General features: G+C 35.6%; 1 long non-coding RNA gene across 1 annotated transcript; it reads right to left on the reverse strand.

Annotated features, from left to right (window-relative positions):
* Nucleotides 1-5122: 5122 nt before the first annotated feature.
* On the reverse strand, nt 5123-9492 carry LOC112625486. The gene is made up of 2 exons (XR_003119607.1): nt 9429-9492; nt 5123-5313 (listed from the first exon to the last, which is right to left on the reverse strand). It is a non-coding gene; the product is annotated as an uncharacterized LOC112625486 (long non-coding RNA).
* Between the last annotated feature and the right edge of the window lie 720 nt (nt 9493-10212).

Genomic DNA, 10212 nt, shown 5'->3' on the forward strand with positions numbered 1-10212 from the left:
TCAGTCTCTCAAGTAGCTGGAATTACAGGTGCCTGCCACCACACCCAGCTATCTTGTGTATTTTTAGTAGAGATGGGGTTTCACCATGTTGGCCAGGCTGGTCTCAAACCCCTGACCTCAGGTGATCCGCCCGCCTTGGCCTCCCAAAGTGCTGAGGTTACAGGCGTGAGCCACTGCACCAGGCTTACATCTTCGTTTTTAATAAAGAAGCTTAAAAAATTAAACAAAAATACAAAAGCTTATAAAGTAAGGATATAAAGAAAATATTTATGTACAGGTGTACAATGTGTTTGTGTTTTAAGCTAAATGTTACTGCAAAAGAGTCAAAAAGTTTAAAACATTAAAATGTTTATAAAACAAAAGAGTTACAGTAAGCCACAGTTAATTTATTATTGAAGAAAGAAGAATATTTTAAAATAAATGTAGCTTGGCCTGAGTGTGCCGTGTTTACAGAGTCTACAGTGTTGTACAGTCATGTCCTAGGCCTTCCCATTCACTCACCACTCATTCCCTTGCTCACCCAGCGCAACTTCGTGTCCGGCAAGCCGCATTCATGGTAAGTGCCCTGTCCAGGTGTGCCATTTTTTATCTTTTCTACCATATTTTTACTGTTCATTTTCCATGTTTAGGTATGTTTAGATACATAAGTACTTACTATTGTGTTCCAATTGCTCACAGTATTTAGTAGAGGAACCTGCTGTACAGATTTGTAGCCTGGGAGTAATAGGCTATACCATATACTAGGTGTGTAGCAGGCTTGTGTAAGTACACTCTGTGTAGTTTGCACAATGACAAAATTGTCTGAGGACACTTTTCTCAGAGCATATCCTCATCATTAAGCGACGCATGATTATACTTGAGTTGTAGAATGCTGATTACATCATTTGCCTTGATCTTAAAAGCTCACTGAAACTTCCTATTCTTTCAGGAGTTATATCCATTTTTTTTTCAATCAAAACATGAAATACTCCATCAGTCTGTCTCCGAATTAACTATATTGTCTGCTCTGTTTCCTTAAAATGAACATATTTTCAACTCACTGCTTCAGTCAGCCTTAGTCTTTGCTTAAACAATTTTTTTCCCAATCTCTATTCCAATTGTAGCCATCTTTCTTTTCAAGTCTTTCATTAAGAGACGTTTTTTCCTTAGAATTAATCACATTATTTCCTATTTCTGCCTCAGTGTTTAAAAACTTACTATCTACAGAGTTTATTGTACTTCACTGTGTATAACTAAATTATAGCTATAGCATTTTAATCCACTCACACCTACTATAACACCTTAAGAAATTGAACTTTTGGGCCGGGTGCAGTGGTGGTTCACACCTGTAATCACAGCACTTTGGGAGGCTGAGGCGGGTGAACCACCTGAGGTCAGGAGTTCGAGACCAGCCTGGCCAACGTGGTGAAACCCCATCTCTACTAAAAATTCAAAAATTAGCCAGACATGGTGGCAGGTGCCTGTAATCCCAGCTACTCAGGAGGCTGAGGCAGGAGAATCACTTGAACCCAAGAGGTGGAGGTTGCAGTGAGCTGAGATTGCACCACTGCACTCCAGCCTGGGTGACAAGAGCGAAACTCCATCTCTCAAAGAAAAAAATAAATAAACTTCTAGTGTGTAACAGGGAGTTATTGAGAAATTCAAATAGGCAATGATGTTTGAGGTTTTTGAAAGTGAGTGTAGAAGCGGTATAGTGTTTGGATTGGAGGAGGGATAGACTGGACTCGTGGAGGCCAGTTAGCACAGGACTGAAATAGTATTGTCAAGAAATGATTATCCCTGAATTACAGAAATAGCAGTAGGAGTTGAAAAATACTGACAACATTTGGGACATGTTCAAAACATTAATTATTTTTCTCTATTATTCTAGCAGGCTAGAAAACATGACAAGTGAAAATTTCCCCTCTAGAGTCCCTTTTCGTCACCTCTACTCTACTATTGCTGGTTTCGCATACATCTTATAGATTGAGGGAGTCAGGCTGGGTGGGGAGACTGGTTTCTTTTCTGGCTTTCTAATTCTGCTGTATATCCTGCAATGGCTTAATTTCTGGTTGCTGGCTTCACATTGAACAAAGTCCCTGTGACTAGGCCATTTTCTGGGCGCAGAAAGACAAAAAGGAACTTGGTTCTTCTCCCTAGACTCAGCACTGCATCATACTTGATGACATCTATCTAATGGCCTTATTTTTTCAACCTTGTTTTTTATGACCAAGCTTCAGTTGCTAGACCCATTTAAGACTTGTGGGAACAGAATTTGTCTTCTTGCTTCCAGGAAAACAGGTGCCTGTAATCCCAGCTACTCGGGAGGCTGAGGCAGGAGAATCACTTGAACCCAAGAGGTAGCGGTTTTCCTCTCCTGGTTTCTTCAAGACTTTATTTCTATTTCAATTCCAACACCCTGTGCACTGGAACTCTACTGCTGAACAATAATGCCTGTGCTGTTCTCCAGACACAGGCCCTTATTTTTGCATTTCACAGTAACTCTTCCATGATAATTGCAAGGTCAGATTTTCTGGTCATTATCTGCTACTGACTTGTATTTATTTCTTCACTTGTGTGTTCAAATATGTTCAGTTATCAAAAACCTATTTTGTATAAATTACTCCACTGGCATCAAGGAAAGCATGCATAGAAATAAAAAAAATTCCCTGCCCTCAGTAAACTTACACACTAGAAGAGTTGACTGAAAGTTGGTTTCACTGCCTTTCCATTCTGACCTGTGAGAGATTACCATACATTCTTCACTCTAAGTCCTTCTATGAAAAAATTACATACATAATACATAAAAATGGAATTTTTTATATAACAATGGAAATAGAGAAAGTAGAATAAAAAAGCAGAAGCTTTCTCCACTCCCAGATACATATACAAACATACCTGTTCTTTGTAGAAAGAACCATCACGAAGAATTTCATATGTCCCCCTACACTACTTTTTATTTGGCTTGAAAAAGTATATATTTATGTATATTAAAGCATATACATTTTTATACATAAATTTATATTACTATAGACTAATTCTACTTAAAGCATGCTTTCAGATTTAAATGAATCTTGGTTCTAGATACCTTCTCTTACTTAGATTTTGCAATACTTTAAAGATAATCAAATAAGGCAGTGCCACCTAATTTCTAAAAAGCTAATACCAGTTCTAAATTATGTGCTAACACTATTCTAATATAAAATACACATTAAGCCAAACTCAAAAACTCTACCTCTTAAATTATGAATGTGTGATGCTGGTTAACCAGATGGTTTTTCCATTGATTTGAACTCAAAGAAATTATCTATGTAAAGTGGCTTAAAATGGAAAAGTCTCCTTATTTTGATGTCAAAGTCATAGGGAGGTGATAAATATTTTTGATGTCTTTGGAAGAAAATCAACTCAATAATGATAGTATTTTAATTTGCAGTGTATTGGAATTCAAGGTTCCATATAAAGAACTGTGGTTGTTTATAAAATGGAATATTGTGGAACATTGTAATATGCAATGATGTGGCTTTTATGCAAACTAGGTACAAGCTGATGGCTCTTTCCTTTGTGATTGAATTATTTGCTCCACATATAGCCTGTTCAATCTTGAAAATTAAGTCAAATCCCAAGTATTTTCTCTTCACTTGATCACTTAGTTATAAGAAATATTCATATATTCTATTGTGTATTTCTTAGTTTTGATCTCACACCTTAAATACCTTGGCTTTGCCTTCGCTACACAGTTTTAATTTACCGTTAAACTTGAATCATGCCATTATACTAAAAGGGATTAAAGAGAATATAGCAACTTACAGCGTGGATTGGATGGTGGCTGTTTTAGTGTAATACCAAAGCTGGGTTTCCGCAAGTATTTCCTTCTATTTCTATTTTGTTCCTTTTATTGCATTAATTTAATTTATTTGCTTATTTATGTATTAGTTAGCTTTAGTGATATTTGTTCCTTGACAACTCTAATTTATATAACCTGTATGTGAGAAATGAGAATGAAAAGAAAAAAAAGAATGATTGTAATAGAAAGGAGAGCAATTGTGTACAACTGGAACTTCTAATTTCCAATAGCACTACAATTTCAGGTTTATATTAAGTTCTTAGATTAGAATTTTATATAAAACATTGATGCCTATTAAAATAATTATTTGATATGGAAATGATACATTAGTATAAATTCTTGAATTATCAATTTATGAGGTTATTAGTTGGATAAATATTCATAAGATAATATCATATCATCATCCAATACTTGTATTATTTTATGACTTCTCTAACTTAACCACTGAACACCCTAAGAGCCTGTTGAAGTGGGTTTTGATTATTTCTGTAATCTAGTTGGACGTGTAATGAGCTAATCTTTGATGAAATGTTATGCTTCTTTTCAGGGGGCCGCAGATGGTGTGGAGGTAGATTGATTAATTTGTGTCATGGTTTTAAATAAGGATCAGGAAAAATATGTTTTCACAATGAAAAATATGTTTGCACAATAAAAAACATTTTTCAGAAAGAAAAACCTATGTAAGAGTGAGAATAATATGCCTCAATCTAGCTTTGAGTTTGGAAATTATAAATCAAGAACAGAGGTGGATAGAATCAAGGCAATATTTAAGGTTATTAAGCACAGGAAACATAATAAAATGGAACAAAGATCCTTCTTTGTGACTATATATCAAATAACATCATTTTAAATTTGTATCTATTTTGAATTGCTGGTAATGCTGCCATCTTGTTCCGGCACTACAAGCTGAATAAAGAGCCTGGAAATACTCAACATTTATTAGCAGGGTTCTAAAAATATGTTCTTACATTTAAACTTCATTACTTTCATGTACCACTTACTATCTCTTTTATTATTTACCTCACCTAAATTCTCTGGAAGACACTTGGTAAATTAAAAGGAAGATATTGAGCATATCAACAATTTTTTAGAGCAAGCATTAAAATCCAGTGGCGTGTAGTAATAGATTTTTTATGGGAGATATTATTTAGCTTTCCCTTATTTCTTCTAGTTATTTTTTTCAAGAAAACTGTTTAGAGAGGTTCAACAGATGTCTATTGTCCCCCACTACTCTGACACCCATATTCTAAAACAATAATATCTCAAATCTAGGGTGTTGAAGAAAGAAGAACAAGAGGGTATCACCAAAAATTTTAATCACTTATTTGTATATTATGTTTCACAAACTACCTTGAGGGACTTGATTTTATATAATGCATATGTTAGTAGTTCAATCTCTAGAAGCAGAAAGACTGGAGTTTGAAATTTGGTTCTATCACTTTTCCCCAGTGTGGTCTTACACCAATGATTCTAGTCCTTAATTTCTTCATCTGCAAATTGAAGAAAATACCAGTTTTTATTTTATAAAGTTGTGGTAAGCATGAAATATATGTTATTGCATGTAAAGTTTTTATAAGTATACAGAGAAGGCATATCAAAAGCATACATTTTAGCCATTATTTTAATAGTCTAATAATTTGTTAACCTAACTTATTTACCAACTACAAAATTTAGTTGGTTTCCCATTGTCTACCAGACAGCCTGAGCTCTTTCGTGTACCATTTATGACACTTTATAGTCTGGTCTAAACATCCCTTTCCATTCTTACCTTGTGTAAGTACCAGAAAGGATGTGGGTGAGTAAACATCACACACTTTTGGATATAGCTTCACAACACTATTCATCATTTCTAAGTAGATCATTTCCAAATGTCATGATCCATTTGCATATAAGTGATCTTTGCCCATATTGCCTGCTAAATGTTTTCCACTTGCTTCCACTGGGCATGGATTATGACCTAGGTTAATTCTTAACTCTTCTTGTAAACCTTTCCTTGTTCTGAGCACTCTAGTCATAATTAATTAGTTTTTCTTTAATTTTTAAAATATTTATATTTCAGTGCTATAACTAGTACTATGGTAGTTGGTAACAATTTATCTGCCACAAAATTGTAAATTCTTCATGATCTTGAAAGGTTCAAGCTCCGTGTCTTGTATTTATCACAGTTCCTAGGACATAGTAGGCATTTGGTAATGTTTTCAGAAATAAAAACTCATGGAAATTAAGAAAAATAGGAGACATATTAAGAACTTAATACAATCTTAATAAACATTACTATGTACTGAATGATGGTGGCGCCCCAAAATTCTTATGTGGAAGCCCTAACCCTCAATGTGATGGTGTTTGGAGGTGGGGCCTTTGGGAGGTGATTAGGTTTAGATCTTGAGATGGAGAGCCTTATGAGATTATTGCCCTTATAAGAAAAAGGTGACAGAGAGCTCCTTGGAAGGGCCATGTGAACGCACAGCTAGAAGGTAGTTACAAGCTGGGAATTAGACCCTCACCCAGAAATAAATCTGCCACCATTTTGATCTTGGATTTTCCAGTTGCCAGAACTGTGAAAAACAAATATCTATTGCTTAAGACATCAAGTCTTGGTATTTTGTTTTAGCACCCCAAGAAGGCTAAGACAAGCATATTATTTGGTGTTTTCATATTATTTTCATATTATTTGGTGTTTTCATATTATTTCTATGAAACATTTTCTAGATGAAAGCGTGTCTATTTTGGGACTGGGATCCTCAAATAAAGGATACTAGTGTTTTAAAATTTGAAAACTTTAATAGAAGTGAATATAGGCAAAATTAAAGAAACATTCTGATGATCAAGTGATCAAGGCAGGCTGGAGTGAGGTATAATAAACCTAGTTTATAATACAGTGGATAATAAATAAATATTTGTAGATGACTGGCCCATAATGAATGGATGCATTGATTAATAAGTGAAAACCTAGTAGGCCTCTCTCTACTGAACTTCAGTGTTGGCACCATGAGATGTCTCACTTTTAAAAAACTGTTTCCCACTGAGTTTCTCTTATTCTTTGTCAGCTGTAGAATATTAAGTTAGGTCCATCAGGTGTGACCTCACAACCTGGCACATTTCTATAGTTATTCCAGATACGAAGTTCTGTTAAGTTAGTCTCCTAGCAAGTTGTCCATTAATTCTGAATTCAGACGAATCCTTAAAGTTACCAATAGGAATAAAGCTAATAAAGTCTATATTTCCAAATAAAATTGATGATTATTCGTTAAATCACCACGAGAGAAATATCCACATTTTTCAAGGCAATTATATTTATGTACATGCATTTGACCACAGGTTTTGAGACAGGTACTTCACAATATCATTGCATTTTGAACAATTAACTATTCATGAATTCATATATTCATGCATTATCAGGTCATATATTTTAATTAAAATAATGTAACACCTTCCAATGATTAATAATAGGATGTTTCACAAAAGTAAATTTTACTTTATTAAAATCATAAACATTATAGTAATAGATTAATCTCTTCTATAAGTTAGCTGCATAAAGTGCCTTCACTAATAAATAAAACTGTTCATTTTCAAGATTTGGGGTTTGTATTATGATATAAATATAATATTATGATATAAATATCACAATAGATGCTTTCTTTTTTTTGGCCCTATACAAGCAATTTATTGAAATCTGTTATAATTTGAGCTAAGTCTGTATTGGGCTTATTATCCTGCCTCCATGCTTGAAAAAAACAAAACAAAATACATGTTGTTCAAAATAGATGCTCTGAGGTTACTTCCAACTTCCGCATATAACCTGTGTCATTATTTTTTACTTACTGCTTCATAAATCAATACTTCTACTTATATCTTTTTTCTATTTTTCCTCTCTTTTATAAAAAATCATCCAGGTCTATAATACTTCCTCCAATTCTTGCTCTAAGATGGGATCTCTGTGTATTACTAGGAAAAATACAACTATAATTTAGTATTTATTGCAGGAATGACAACTGAGGAATAAAATGCCTCTAACATTGCATCCAAATAATCCCAGATGAGGATCATTTTCATGCTTAATAAGTAGCTCTATTCACTATATCTTGTTTTGTTTGTTTCATATTTTTCCTGGTGTGGCGGTCTTGTAATAATTTTTGGCTCTAAAGTATGCTGTTGTTTGGTTTTAATAAGACATCAGCTTGCAGTAAAACTGAACAGATGCGATTTAAAGTGCTGATCTATCTTGCAGATCCCCATAAACTTGCATTCCTATTTCACAGGCATGAATAGGAATGAAATCCAGTGCAATTGTGAGTAGAATAATCTATTTCTAAGTTTTTATACCCCAACACCACTACCTCCTCCCATTTTCACGGCAAACATTTTCTTTGATAAGAAAGGCTTCATTGTAGGAAACAATCTCTCCTGGGCTGATTTATCAGGATAATTTTTTGAAAACTCATGTTTCCATGACAGACTCTGCAGATTACTCTGGTTGAGAGTCAAAATTAGCAGTGTATTTCTCTGCATAGCAGACATTAGCACACATTTTTTGTTCAATGAGCTACTTTAGCATATGGGATGTAAAGTTCCACTGTGTGATTATGTCTTGAGCTAGCTGAGTTATAGACAGTTCAAGTACGTTTTGACACTGTATTTTTTTTGTTTTTTGTTTTTGTTTTTTGTTTTGAGACAGCGTCTTGCTCTGTTGCCCAGGCTGGAGTGCAGTGGTACAATCTTGGCTCACTGCAAGCTCCACCTCCCGGGTTCACGCCATTCTTCTCCCTCAGGCTCCCGAGTAGCTGGGATTACAGGCGACCGCCACCACGCGGGGCTAATTTTTTGTATATTTAGTAGAGATAGGGCTTTCACTGTGTTAGCCAGGATGGTCTCGATCTCCTGACCTCGTGATCTGCCCGCCTCCGCCTCCCAAAGTGTTGGGATTACAGGCGTGAGCCACCAAGCCTTGATAGTGGACTTTAAATAGTCCAGTTCAGAGCACTTAACGTGTCCTACTGACTTCTTGAGGGTTACTTACTCACATATTTTCAACATAGGCTTAATGTAGTATCATGAAATGACCATACCAATGCTCAAAGATTGCTTCTTTAAGAACATGTTTGGGTATTTCTAAAGGAAAATATGCTCATTATAAGTGTTAACAATTGTTAATAGCACGTGCCTTGTAGTCACAGCTACTCGGGAGGCTGAGGCAGGAGAATGGCATGAAGGGAGGCGGAGCTTGCAGTGAGCTGAGAGCGCACCACCGCACTCCAACCTGGGCGACAAAGACTCCATCTCAAAATAAAAAAAAAAAATGTTATACCAAATACGGAATTGGTTTACTATGAAATTACGAGCTGCTGAAGTAGGGAGGAGCTTTCATTGTGTTACACTGGAAACATCACAATTATTTTTTTAAAAACTTTTAAGTTAAACTGGATCTAGCAACTTTTCTAGTTGCCTAAAGGCAAGGCGTCATAAACCTGTCATAAACAGTGAATAAGTGACTGCAAATTTAGGAATAAAAAAGGAGAAAATAGCGATCCTACAGATTGAGATAACTATACCAGATATTTCTCAGCATTCAGGAATATCACATTTATTCGAGAGACCAAAAACTCACATAATCCAGTGGTTTCCAATGTTCTCTATAACAAAGCAGCTTGTATGAGACTAACCCTCCTCTAAAAAAATAGAAAAGATTAGTAGATGAGTCGGCCGGGCGCGGTGGTTCACTCGTGTAATTCCAGCACTTTGGGAGGCCAAGGCGGGTGGATCACGAGGTCAGGCGATCGAGACCACCTCCTTAACACGGTGAAACCCCGTCTCTACTTAAAAAAAACAAAACAAAAATAAAAAAACAAAACAAACAAAAAACCTAAAAACAAAAACAAAAACACACACACAAAACAAAACAAAAGTATTAGGGAACCACCATGGCAGACAGAACTACGGGGCTACAAATTCTGGAGACAAGGGTGCAGACTGATGTGAGTCCTGTATTTATCTCTCTCTGAGATTTTCCTCAGGACCTTGCCAATGCCATGGGTGAGATGGCAGAGTAGAAATTGAAAGCCTGGGGTTATGAAGGTCTCATTGCGTGGAGGACACAGAAATTGGCATTTGGACCCTCCAAGAACAATTGAATTTTAGGAAAAAAATCTAACTGCAGGGAAGTAAGTGAGAAACTGCATGAAGGCCTTTGGTCACTTCCTCCACACTTCCTTCTACCACGCACTTCCTGTGTGGTGTTCAGGAAAAGACACCAGAAAACACATAGCAAGCCATGTTTGAGATCTAAAGAATTGAACAAATATTACAACAGTCTTGGTTAACGGGAAAATGAAGCAAAAGTGTAGAGATTAATAAATTGGATGACCCCCCCATGAACACTCAGCTTTCAATTA

Source organism: Theropithecus gelada, chromosome 5 (genome assembly GCF_003255815.1).
Source record: "Theropithecus gelada isolate Dixy chromosome 5, Tgel_1.0, whole genome shotgun sequence".
Classification (NCBI taxonomy): domain Eukaryota; kingdom Metazoa; phylum Chordata; class Mammalia; order Primates; family Cercopithecidae; genus Theropithecus; species Theropithecus gelada.